The sequence below is a fragment of the Grammomys surdaster genome, unplaced genomic scaffold, assembly GCF_004785775.1.
Source record: "Grammomys surdaster isolate TR1022 unplaced genomic scaffold, NIH_TR_1.0 372, whole genome shotgun sequence".
Taxonomy (NCBI): Eukaryota; Metazoa; Chordata; class Mammalia; order Rodentia; family Muridae; genus Grammomys; species Grammomys surdaster.
The window spans coordinates 10,209,518-10,223,291 of NW_021604791.1; the positions used below are offsets into that span (position 1 = coordinate 10,209,518).

A 13,774-nucleotide genomic window follows, 5' to 3' on the forward strand; every position below is an offset into this window, starting at 1 on the left:
AATATATATATATATATATATATATATATATATATATATATATATATATATATCTATATATATATATATATGTGTGTGTGTGTGTGTGTGTGTGTGTGTGTGTGTGTGTGTGTGGTGTGTGTGTATGCATATGTATATGTATATATATGTTATAATCTTAAGTTCCAGTTTGCCTGATGCACGCCCCGGGTTCTGCTGGTTTCTGGGTTCATTACTATCATTTGATCTGAGGGTGCAGTAAGGACCTTTGCTCATACTGCATTTCCAGGGCCTCTCCATTTCAGAACACTTAAGACACCAACCCTGCAAAGCTGATGGCCCATTACTACTGTAATTAATATGAAGATTAGCAGGGTAGCTGGAGTAGGCATCCTCTAGGCTGGCCTCTGGTGCTAACTCCTTCCAGGTAGCCATGCTCATGAGTGATCAATCCCTCATGTTAGGAATGGGACTTAGCTCTTTGCCTCTCTCAGATAGAGAATGTAAAAACAATGGGATGTCACCTCTGTGACTTAGTGCACACAAGATGCGGCTCCTGTCTTGGCTGTCTCCAGCCCTTTTGCCCCTTGGATCATCAGCTGCCCTGGAAATCCAGAGACCACAGAACTGGAAGTGGTTTTCTAGCTCCAGGCCTGCATGGTTTGACTGCAGCTTCAGAGAGACCATGAGCTCTGCTGAGCTGCTAGAGAACCTGACTGGACTCTAGTCAACCCAAACATGGCAAACATGGCTCTGGCAGGCCTTGCCCTTCCCCCATTCCCTCTGCCTTGCTAAACCGTTAGTTAGATTACATCCTAAATAGACCCCCAAAGTCTATTCCCTTATTTGGCCACTTCCTCCTCCTGAGGCTGACTACCGAGGTCCAGCTATGACAGTACTGAAGTCCAGCAATCAAAAAAATCCCCATTGGCTCACCTAATTAACATGCCCAATTAAAATCAAACACCTCATTCTAACACGGGGTTTCGTCTTCTATCTTTATAAATGGCCATTTTCCTACGGCCATGTCTGTCTCCTCGCTAGCCAGAGGCAGTCCTTTGTGACGCCACTTCTCGGACCTTTCCCCTCCCTTGTTTCCTTCTCCTTCCCCTTCATCCTCCATCTTCGCTAGGTCTCTTATTTGCTGCTCTTTGTCCTTCTGGGGCAAATCTCCTTTGTGCTGAGAACTTGCTCTTGGGGGTCCCTAGCCCATACTGGTCCACAGAAAACAAAGCAATCATAAGAGTGATTGAGTGCAGGCAGGGTTTTGTGCCTAGAAATAGAAAGTGTCTGTCGTGGGATTGCAGAGATGGCTTGGTAGTTAAGAGCACTGGATGTTCTTCCAAAGGACTCTGGAAGAACAATTCCCAGCACTCACATGGCAGTTCACAACTGTCTGTAACTCCAGTTCCAGGGGATCTGACACCCTCACACAGACCTACATGTGTGCAAACCACCAATGCACAGAAATAAAAATACATTTTTAAAAAGAAGAAAATGTTTGTAGTGGCAAAGGTGAAGAGTATCACAGACCCAAGGCAAACGTTTGCTTCTGCTACTGTTGCCTCTGCTGGAGTCAATGGTCTTTCTCACCCACAGACTGTTGAAATAGGCATAAACACAACACATCTGTTTCCTTTTGTCTTGGAATAACGTCATGTTTCCCCGGTAGCTAACTTGTCTAAAAACGGCAGTTGTGCCCACCTCTGTGAGGCTTCCCTGACTTCTTGTGTGCTGCTTTGCAGATCCCATAGCTCCTCTGAGGAGCAACACCCCTCCGCCTCGTCCCCAAGGCCAGTTTTGTCCACCATTCCTGCCCTCCAGGAGGCAGGCAGCTCAGCTTGTGCTCCAGCGCCCGCATCCTCCGTGGTTTGTTCCGGCGTTTTTACTTCACAATCTGGCTGGAAACTGAGTGAGATCAGTGAGCCTGTGACCTGTGAGCCCACAGACAATACAGTTCTAGGAAACAGGACCTTGAGGTGTGGGGCAGAGTAGAGATTGTGTGTAAGATGACTGCAGAGTCCAGCTCACATGGACTGGTTACAGGAAGGAATGAGAATTTCTGCAAACACGGCTGGGCACACCCAGGTAGGGAGAGGCAAGAAGATCTTATGTTTGAGGTCAGTCTGGACTACGAGGTACGTTCCAGGCCAGCTTGGCCTTCACCAAACTTTGTCTCAAAACAACCAAGGGCAGCGGGTGGAGCTCAGTGATAAGAGAGAACTCCTGAAACACTAAGTGCTTTTAGGAATTCCTTTGAGGGGTAGAGCAGGGGACCTGACCACAGCTGGGAGGTGGACATATACTGTTCACCTGTGGGAGACACTCAGCCTTTCTTCACCCTTTGCTCCCTGGAATATCTCCTCATGTTGTATGCAGATCCAGACTTCCTGGATTCTAGACTCTTCCTTATACTCCTCCTCCAACAGGACTGAACCTCAGGCACCAAGAGCCATTCTTATCTATCCAACTGTATCCATTCCCAGACCCATTTCTTCTTTTCCCCTACTGTGGAATTCCCCAATGTAACTCTTCACCAAAATTTCACAGTCTAATATGAAACAAAAGAAAACAAAGTGGTTTGGGGGCTTATTACAGAGTTATTTCCTTCTTGGCCAATGTATTTAGAAAAAAAAACAGTACTCACGTGATCATCAATTGTTAGAAAGGTATCAAGTATGGTGGTGTAAACCTGCCGCCCAGCATTTGGGAGGCAAGGGTTGGAGGGTCTGAAGTTTAAGAACATCCTGGCCTACTTAGGGAGACTGACTCAATAAATGAGTAAATGAACAAACAAACAAAAGGTATGGATGTGTACACTCAAGATAATTAACACCCCACATGTATAAAGGACACAAACTTAGAATAAAGAATAACTGTTTAAAGTGGGACAAACATTGACGTGAAAACCACAACCTATCACTTTTCCTTCTCTTTCTCTCTGACTTTCCACTGGTGTGTGCCGTTGGTTTGATATCAGGAAACTAGAGGAAAGCTACCAGTGTTGAGCCTTCCCAAACTACCTGCCAACTCGTTTTCCCAAATGGCCATAAAGCTTAGATCTAGTGGTGGGCTTTTGTTGCAGAGAAAGAAGTTTGACTTTTCTCCTGGTGTCATGAGGGGTTGGGGAGAGGCCATGCCTAGTTTATAGTGAATTTATGAGTATCCAGTCTGCTCCTTTAATTCCTGCACTGGGGAGGCAGTAGTGTGACTTCAAACCTAACCTGGTGAGTTCTAGGACAGACAGAACTATATAAAAAGACAGTCTCAGAAAATATCCATTCTGTTCATCTTCGGCCACAGGTTTGTGAGACTTTCTTTCTCCCAGCTCTCTGGAGCGGATACACCTAAAAGCCACAAATCACAATTTTTAGCTTAATACAGCTCCTGAAACTGGGTGATTTTTAAGCCTCTTTTTAAGGAGAAAATCACCAGCCACCTGCTAGTTCCTATGAAGCCCACATTCAGTTGGAACGAATCTCCTCAGAGGCATCAATCCAGAAGAAACTCAACACTGTCTATACCAGCAACTAAATTGAGACATCACTGGTAAATCTCAGAAACTGAGGACACAGTGATTACTTCTCAGCCTGCTTGATCAAACGTTTTGCATCACTATGGTTACGCTTGCTCAGAGGTGATCATAAGTACTGTTTTGGGAAGTTATTCTTCCTCCCCCCGACGCCCCCACCAACCCATCTCCTCCAAGGCTCCTTAGTGAATGCTTGTTCACAATCAAATCTCTGTTGTGGTCACTGTGAGCCTCCTTGGAAAGGAACCCCTCGGGCACCCATACCAGATAAAAGGAGTCGGGATCACAGGTGATAAATAGTCCAGGTACCACCTAGCTGAGGAGAGATGTTCCAGTGTGGGAAGATTACAGAGATCCTGTCTGGATGTGATGCCTTTTTTACTAATGGCATGTCATCCTGGGGAAAAAGAAGCAGACGGAAAGAATAGTGCAGACATAAGCCTGGGAGAGAAAGCTGGGTTCCTGTAAAATCCTCAGTTCTGAGTGTCCTTCCCACAGGACCTTCCAGTAAGCAAATGGCCGTTGCTCACTCTGAAGCCATTTTGTGTCTCTGGCCAAGGCCCTCGTTAATGTACGTGAGTTCTTGTATACATTGAGAATGTTCTACAAGGGCAAGAGCTTTCTCTCTGCAGATTCATTGTCAAAAGATACTGACTGACTCCTGTCATCATGAATGTCTGTGGAAGGGAGCTCACCGGTTCTCTCCCAGAAGACCTAGATACCATAAACAGGAAATGCCCTCGAATCTAATGATCACTGGCGTCTGCACTGGGGAGAATTTTGGTCAAGAATGTTAACATTGAATAAATATGTCTAGAATTTGGGAAACTCATGCTGAGCAAGGGAACAGGAGGTGGCAGCTGTTTGTGTGCGTTAGTGGTGGCAGAAGGGGCGGGTCTATGAATAGGCAGAGGTTGGCTGGTTAGCTTGAATCTGTGTTTGATCTTTGGAGTAATAGACCCGAACATAATTAAAGCAACAGCAAGGCAGGCTGTACTTTCATGTAAAGGCAATTGCCTTTGCTACTAAATCAGGAAATAATAAGAATGTTTTGAAAAGCCTTCCTCTCAAATTCCAGGCTGCAGAAGAGAATAAAGCTGATGTTGGGGTGGGGGGTGGGCAACACTGCTGGGTTTTTAGGTCACTGTACCAGGATTATGCAGCCATGAATCAGGGCTCAGTGAACTAGGGAGTGTCTTCTCTTCCTTTCCTCTAGTCCTGCCTGCAGAGTGACAGTGAGGTTTCTCTTTCAGAGTTGTATGTTTTAAAATGGATCTATCTGCTTACAATTTTTATTTTTACTGGGTATGTCTGATGTATGTATGGGTGCGTGTGTGTGCCGTGGCACCCTGCAGAATCGGTTCCAGGAACTGGACTCTGGTCTTTAGGGTTAAAGAGCATGCATGCACTTCACTCGCTGAGCAACACGTCAGGCTCTGTGTTCAAATTTAAAGTGCTGTGACTGCTAACGCTGTAGCCGTCATGGCTGGGCCATGCATGGTACCTGGATAAAATTTGTTCAAATATTCTGAATGTTTCTGTGAAAAGTGTCTTTGGGGAGATTAATATTTAAATGGACGGATTTTAAGTTAGGGAGGTGTCTTAGTTTTACTGCTGTAAACAGACACCATGACCAAAGCAAGTCTTATAAAGGACAACGTTTAATTGGGGCTGGCTTACAGGTTCAGAGGTTCAGTCCATTATCATCAAGGCAGGAGCATGGCATCGTCTAGGAAGGCTTAGTACAGGCAGAGCTGAGAGTTCTACATCTTTATCTGAAGGGTGCTAGTGGAAGACTGACTTCCAGGAAGCTAGGGTGAGGGTCTTAAAGCCCTCACAGTGACACATTTACTCCATCAGGGCCATATTTTCTAATAGTGCCACTCCCTGGGCTGAGCATATACAAACCATCACAGGAGGTTTATCCTGTGTGGTACTGTTAGTCTTATCCACAAAGGAGGGCCTCTGTGGAAGAAACAACAGTCCTGAGCAAGAAGGAGTGCTGTGTGCAGATTGCCTTTGGGCTCAAACCAGCTCCTCTCTCTGAGGGTCCTGCCATAGGCTTGTTAGCCTCCAAGGTCACAGGAGTCATTTCCTTAATACTAATCTTCCGTCCTAACTAGCAGAGGAGTAAGGCTTACAAACCTGGAAATGTCTTAAACCACAGCTCTGGCCATGAAGAGCTTACCCAGGATGAGTCTCCCCTAATAGTAAGGAGAGGTGTGCCCACTAGATCTCATATGGAAGCCTCTTATTTCAGTCAGGGGCTGGGTAGGGCTCAGACAAGAGGAGCTGCAGGGCCAAAGACTCCATCGGCTTCCTCAGCCCTCATCTTCTGTCTGTTTTTAGAGGAGACCACATCTGCTCGGTGTTTACCTTAAGTTTGTCTGGTGAGAACACAGTGAATAGAAGTTGACTGGATGCTAGGGAAGTGGTGGGGAAAACTGAGAACATGCCTTCTGTTAGCAGGTGCTCTGCCCTGCTGTCTTAATCACATCTCATCTTATTGTTATGCTCCTGGACTCTGAGGAAGCTCTCTGGGCTTAAATTCTGGCTCAGATGCTATGTGAACCGGACAGAACGCTGAACCTCTCTCATTAATCTATTTGAGTCTGGTCTTGTTACCTCCATAGAGGTTCACTACTTTTGCTTTGCTGTGACCAAGATACCTGACACAGGCAACTTAAGGGAGTGATAGTTTATCTTGCCTCACAGTTTCAAAGGGCTCAGTACTGGTTGCTTGTACCCATGTGCTCGGACAGAAGATCTTGGTAGGAGGAGCTGTAGAAGAGAAACACTGTTGATGTCATGGCCAACAGGAAGTGGAGGGAAGAATGAACGATAACGATTGGCTGGCCCTCCTCCTTTTCTCCCCGACTTCTGTCTGGGCTTTAGTTAATCCTCTCTAGAAAGATCTTCAGGGACATACCTAAAGGTGGACCTCACCAGTCTCCACCGTGTTCTGTGCCTCATCAAGTTGACAATGAAGCTTAACCATCACATCATAAAGTAATAGAAACTACCTCAGTGTGAGAGTGCTGAGTCAGGTAGCATAGGCTAGCTTATAGTGTAGGGATAGCTTTGGGTACATGCTGCCAAGTATGTGATAATGGGCATGTTGGTAGAAGTTAGGAATAGGATTTCTAGAACGTGGGTTTCATTACTTTAGTTTATTACTCCCAAATGAAGCTCTTAATTAGTTTTCAAGGACAATCCTTTTTCTATAAGAAAATGGGGCATGTCTTCTTTGACTCCTGTATGCTAATCCTTCCCCCCCTTTTTTGAAAATTTTTATTAGATATTTTCTTTATTTACATTTCAAATGTTATCCCCTTTCCTGATTTCCCCTCCAAAAACCCCCTATCCTATCTCCCCTCCCTGCTTCTATGAGGGTGCTCCCCTTCCCACCCACCCACTCCTGCCTCCCTGCCCTGGCATTTCCCTACACTAGGGCATCGAGCCTTCACAGGACCAAGGGCCTCTCCTCCCATTGGCCATCCTCTGCTACATATATGGCTGGAGCCATGGGTCCCTCCATGTGTACTCCTTGGTTGGTGGTTTAGTTCCTGGGAGCTCTGGGGGTCTGGTTGGTTCATGTTGTTGTTCCTCCTATGGGGCTACAAACCCCTTCAGCTCCTTTGGTCCTTTCTTTAACTCCTCCATTGGGGACCCCGTGCTCAGTGCAATGGTTGGCTGCAAGCATCTGCCTCTGTATTTGTCAGACTCTGACAGAGCCTCTCAGGAGACAACTATATCAGGCTCTTGTCAGCAAACACTTCTTGGCATCCACAATAGTGCCTACATTTGGTGACTGTATATGGGATGGATCCCCAGGTGGGGCAGTCTCTGGATAGCCTTTCCTTCAGTCTCTGCTCCACACTTTGTCTCTGTATATCCTACCATGAGCATTTTGTTCCCCTTTCTAAGAAGGATCAAAGTATTCACACTTTGGTCTTCCTTCTTCTTGAGCTTCATGTGGTCTATGGATTGTACCTTGGGTATTCCAAGCTTTGGGGCTAATATCCACTTATCAATGAGTGCATACCGTGTATGTTCTTTTGTGATTGAGTTACTTTACTCAGAATGATATTTTCTAGTTCTATCCATTTGCCTAAGGATTTCTTGAATTCATCATTTTTAATAGCTGAGTAGTATTCCATTGTGTAAATGTGCCACACTTTCTGTATCCATTCCTCTGTTGAAGGACATCTGGGTTATTTATAGCTTCTGGCTATTATAAATAAGGCTGCTTTGAACATAGGGGAGCATGTGTCCTTGTTATATGTTGGAGCTAATCCTAATCAAATGGGTATAACTGAATCTTTAGTAATTCTGTTTAGCATTTCCGGATTCAGTGCTTGATGTTGGATGATAACCCACTATTACCAGATGCGTAATTTTGGATAAGCTTTTCTCAGTTCCTGTTTGGTTTTTTAGTAGATCTGGGATGGAGTCTTAGGCTTGCAGCCCCCAACACAAATGTTAGCTAAAGTCCCAAATCTCTCCCTCAACTTTGCTGTTCCACAGGATCCCCTAGTCAAAAGTCATGGTCAGCACGTGGTGCTGCACACAAAGTCTGTGTGTGCCTGAGATCCTGCGTGATAGGGTTACTCCCAAGGCCTAATACAATGGTGAGAAGACCCATTGGGTCCTATCCAGCAGTTATTTACTGATCTCTGGCTATATGTCATGTATTGATCTGGATGCTATGGGAAAAAAATGATGTAGGATCCAGTCTCTCAAAATAGAAGGACCCATGAGAGCTTAGGATAATCTCTTACCCCAGGAGACATTTTATAGTGTGTGGAGTTGTTTCAGTTTTCATAGCTGGAGGGTGACAGTGGTATGGGTGTCAAAGGGGAGGAGGCATTGTTGCTACATGCATCCTGTATGCACTAGGGGTTTAAATAGAGTACACAGGAAAGCCCCCCCCACACACACACAATAAAGGATGATGGGATGGGCAATGTCGAGAATGGAGAGGTTGTGATGCCTGAGAGAGGTGAAGGCCATGTGAAGAAATCACCGGGTACAATGGGGCCTAATGAGGCAGCATGGGCCAGGGCAGTCAGTGTGTGATTTAGGAAGCCACAAAGCGAAGGAGTGGATCGCAGTGGGAGTTTTTTTCAGAAGTGTTCCTGTCTGAGAAGAGAGTAAGTGGGGGATGGGAATACAGTGGGAATTGGGGACACCAGAGTCAACTGGAGGAGGGACAGAATTATACTGAAGACAAAGAGCTGTTGGCCAAGGCTGCTTCAGGGACTACAGAATGACTGGAAGAGACCACTTGGAGCAAAGACCCTAGAGTCAGGCACAAATATCCACGTACAAATTTAGCTCCTGGTCCTGGATCTCTGTGGAGTAAGTCTCTGACTCTCCTGGGGAGTTTACTTCCTATGAGTCACGTTCCACGTCTAAAAGGTACTCCCTTTTCCACGGGGTCAGGGTAAGAGCACATGAATGAATGCACGTGTGTGTGTGCATGCTTGTGTATGAGATTTGGTAGATCCAATGCTGGTGATGGGATGGAGGAGGAACAAGAACTGAGCAGCTGGAACAGACTGATGGCCGACTAGCTATCCGTGATGGGTCTCACCCAGAACCCTGGGTTTCTGTGGTGGTCTGATAAACATGAAAAGGTTAAGAAGGAGAAATGAGCTAGGTTTCTTATTGAGGGTAATGAAGAAGATGAAACCTCTGGATCATACAAGCATAAGACATGGATGAATTAGACAAAGCCCCTTCATATCTATCACTAAAAATCATGTGCATGTAGAAAGTCTTAGGACATCTACCTACCTAATGATAGTTTTATTTGATTTTTTGATTTATAGATTTTTAAAAATTTAAACATTTTGGTAAGCATAAGGCAAACATAAACTATGTAAAGTGACTATTCTTAGCTCTGATTAGGTCAAATATTTTTAGGTTATATTCAAACGTGATGTCATAAGTGTCTATAGCAAGTTTCTAGGCTGAGCACAGTTGGTTGTGCTTTGATATTGCCAACTGTGCCCTTCTATTGTCTATTTACAAACTACTACTGCAAGAAGAACGGTTGCAGGCCTGGGCTTCGTTTATGTCAAAAACTTTCATAATCTAATCCTCTGTGTCCGAGAGAATCATTGTTTCCTATGGTATTTGATTACTCTGTTCCCAACTACAGTTCCGAGAGAACTTAGGATTTGGTGTTCTCTCAAACATGTTTATTCATCGACTTACCCAAAAAGTATTTATCACATATATTATTTCTGAAGAACCGTTCTAGTCTCCTAGGAAATAACCATAAGCTGGATAGACAAAAATCTCTGTTCCTTTTCTAAAGGGAAGGCAGAAAGCAAGTATGTAAATCAATAAATGAATGAATAGTGTGTTAAAAGGAGAGAAACTCGTGGAAGGAAAGAAAGAAGACAGAACAGAGTAGGAGGTCTCACAGGCAAGCATGGAGCTGGCTGTTATAGTCAATACATACTTCCACTGACAAGGCGAGATTGGAGAGATCGCAGAGTCTTGGTGCTGCAGGCCCTGAGGGAAGACACTGTAGGCTAACCAAAGCCAAGAGCCTGCTCCACAGCCGACCTGGTGTGCTCCAAAAGCTGCCTGCAGGAGGCTGGGCTCTGGAGGGAAGTGAGTGGTGTCTGGTCTAGAGACAGGGACAAAAGGATGGCAGATCCTGGAGGGTTTCAGAGGCTACAACTCTGAGTGAAATGGGAACCCCTGAGGAGTTTGCAGACAAGGAGTAACATGATCTGACAGGTTTAAAAGGAAGTTACTCTGGCCACTGTGTTGAAAAGAAACTAAGTGGCTTAAGGTAGAAATGGGAAGAAACCACATGAGGTTAACAGTGATTTGACCATAGTACGTGTATGTGCATGCATGTGTGTGTGGGAGGGCATAATTGGGGTAACTGTGGAGGAAAATATGCTAATCAGCAATCAGCTTTTGGTTTCTGGAACAGAAAGTCTAAACTAATCAACTTAAAAGAAGGGAAGGCTGGTTTCGGCTCCCGGCTTCAAGAAACACAGAGGAAGAGAAGGAAGGGGATGAGGTTCCAAGATCTTTCAGGAATACACGACCAACAGCCCAGTTTTGCCTTAGCCTCCTGCCTCCCACCGGCAGCAGAGTTCTCCAATACCATAGGCAGAATTAGACCTTCACTGGCAGACTTTGGTGGGATGGTCAAGAGCCAAGCTATAGCAATATTCTGAAGAAAGTTTGCTGTTTTAACTATTTTCAGTAACAATAAATACATTCACACTGTACCACCTTAATCCATTTCTAGAACAATCTTATCACTTTGAACTGAAATCCTGAAAAATTTGGAGATATAAGCATGTGTGTGTGTGTGTGTGTTTGCATGCATGTGCACATACATATTCACACACATACACACACACACACATTCACACTTACTCTTGCTGTTGACAAATCGGAGAACGGCAGAGAGAGAAAGTTGGGGAAAAGAGAAAGAATAAGACTTCATACTTCATTTCAATATCCAATTGAGGTGACTGCTGGATATCCAAGTGAGGAAGTTGAGAGTTTGTTTGGGTGTGTTCAGCTGGGGCTCATTAGAAATGGCCTGGATGTGTGCATCTGTGTGCCTTGAGTTGATCAATAGTTGGTTAAGCTACAGGAAGAAATGAAAGAATCAAAGGAGGGAATGAGACAAAGAAAAGATCAAAGGCTTTGGAGGCCCATTAAGAGGCCAGGAAGGGAGATGAGGAAACAGAACAAGCCTAAGCGGATATAGTGTCAGGTGCTGCACAGGGCCCACGAGAGGGGGACTTGGACTGACCATTGGATTTCACCGTGTGTGGGTCACCAGTGACCCTCACAAGACCCTCAGAAGAAAGAGGAAATAGAAGGAAAGCAACCAGGGGCAACAAGTGTAGGCTACTCATTTCTGGATTTGACCATTAGCGGTGTAAAACTGGCAGAGTAAATAAGACTACGTAGCTGTCTGCTGTGTTCTGTTACCAGTGGCTGAATGGACAGTGTATTTGTATCGATAGAAACAGTCTAATGAGAGGAGAAACAACAGTGACACCGGAGGAGAAGTGGTAGAAGTTTCACATTTGAGTACTTGTACATGAACTTAGGCATTGCACTTTGCCACAATCTATCCTGTGTTGACTTGTTTCATTTGTCTGTATAATCTGTAGTCAATTCTTCATCTCTGGGATGGAACAGACATAGGCCTATGAGGCTCTACAACAACCATACAATAAATGGGTCAGAATATCAAACGGATTCATTCTTCCAGAGAAGATAGAGTTCTGAATGACTAATGTAGCCTCCCTCTATGGAGTGGTCTGTGTGTTTGTCTCTGTCTCTGTTTATCTGTGTTTGTCTTTCTGTCTGCCTGGCAGTTGGCTCACACAGGTACCATACAAAGCTGATGAAAACTGACAGGAATAGCTGGAATATGAAAACCCAGAAATGTACATACTGAAGCTTTTTAGGAATCAGGAATGGATTTTATTTTCAAGCCTGCAGATGTGTCTTGTTTGCTGGAAAAGAAAAGAGACAGTAACTGAGCTTATAATTCAGAGCGAATGACAGCGGGGCGGGATCATCTTCACCAGGGACTGGACTTTAGCCCAGGGGGGAGACCAGAGTTTATAATTGTATACCCAATGTGTATACCAAAGGTTCAATGACTGTGCAGTGGATGAGTCTAAATCAGAGAAATGCAAAACTATTGCATGAATGTTTCTTTGGTAGGGGTTCAATATGGCGGCCAGCTTCCAAAATGGCTCAACCATCTCCACCTCTCTTCTTATTCACTCCTCTTAACCTACAGTCTACCGAAGCATGGTAAGGGCATGTGGGGAATCTGGGATGGTTAGATTGACATGATTCTAAATCATCTGGTTTCTGGTTGGATCACAGAGAAGATGCTTGGAGCCATTTTTATCCCTGAGCTTCAGAGCATAACTGCTGTTAAAATGAACTCTTTCCTGCCTAGCTTTCCCTCTTTCTCATAGTCTCATTGGACTTAAGGAAAGTGACAGTTAAGGACAGTTAAGGATAGCACCCTGCATATCTCTGTGGTTCTCTTACCCCACCTATAGTTTTGTGATTAATACCTTTCTATGTTGCTCTTTTATGGGCCTGGAGAGATGGTTCAGTAGTTGAGAGCACTATCAATGAACCAGAGCTAAGACTCACATTGTAAGGCTTATGAGTGCCTGTAACTCACAGCTCCAGGAGTAACAATGCCATCGTCTTTATTTCTTTGGTATCTGAATCTCTCTCTCTCTCTCTCTCTCTCTCTCTCTCTCTCTCTCTCTCCTCATACATACACAAATAAAAATAAAGAAAATCTTTTTTAAAAAACTTTTTTAAAAAAGCTTCCTTTTTCTTTCCTTCCTTCCTTTCTTTCTTCCTTCCTTTCTTCCTTCCTTCCTTCCTTCCTTCCTTCCTTCCTTCCTTCCTTTTTTTCTTTCCCCCTTTTCATAAGTTCTCACTTATGTCCTGAAATTTGCTATGTAGATCAGGTTGTCCTTAAACTCAGGGATCCCCCTGTCTCTGCTCCTGAGTACAGCTGTTAAAGGTGCGAGCCACCACACTCAGCAAAACCAGCTCTTCTAAACTGCTTTTTCCCATGGGAGTCCTGCCCGATGTAGTGGCTGCCGTCACAGAGATGCCAGACGGCAGATTGAAAGTCAGAGCTAAGATGTATTTGGTCATAAATAAATATTATCAGGGATAATCCTGTTCATTGGGAAAATGGCTCGATGATCCATTTCTCCAACTGTCACTGGTGGTGACCTGGGACAAAGTGTAACATCATAGAGTGCTGTCCACACGGAGCTTTTGGAGAATCCCAGGAATTTGGAATTATTTCTGGACTCGGGCTGCTCTGCTGATCACCTTTTATTTGAGAAGTGACTGACAGCTTGCTGAGAGTGAGGACTGGATTCCATAGGTTGGTTTTTTTTCCTTTCTTTATTGAGTCCAGCTTTTTTACAGAATAGATTTCAAAAGACATTTAGTCAAAAGACAAAGCCCGTGTCATGTTCTTCATTTGTGGTTTCTACTCTTCTCCTCACTGGGGCAGCAGCAGTATCGGAGACAAGACCTTCAGTTGGAGAGGCACTAGCCACTGAGAACCAGCTGCTGGAGCACTAGCCCCTGGAACACCAGCTGCTGGAACACTAGCCCCTGGAGCACCAGCTGCTGGAGCACTAGCCCCTGGAACACCAGCTCCTGGAGCACTAGCCCCTGGACACCAGCTCCTGGAGCACTAGCCCCTGG

General features: G+C 44.8%; 1 protein-coding gene across 1 annotated transcript in view; it reads left to right on the forward strand.

Annotated features, from left to right (window-relative positions):
- The window catches only part of Txk (TXK tyrosine kinase), a 58,645-nt gene that overhangs the window by 2,176 nt on the left and 42,695 nt on the right, over positions 1-13,774 (forward strand). The gene's annotated exons all lie outside the window — the stretch shown is intronic.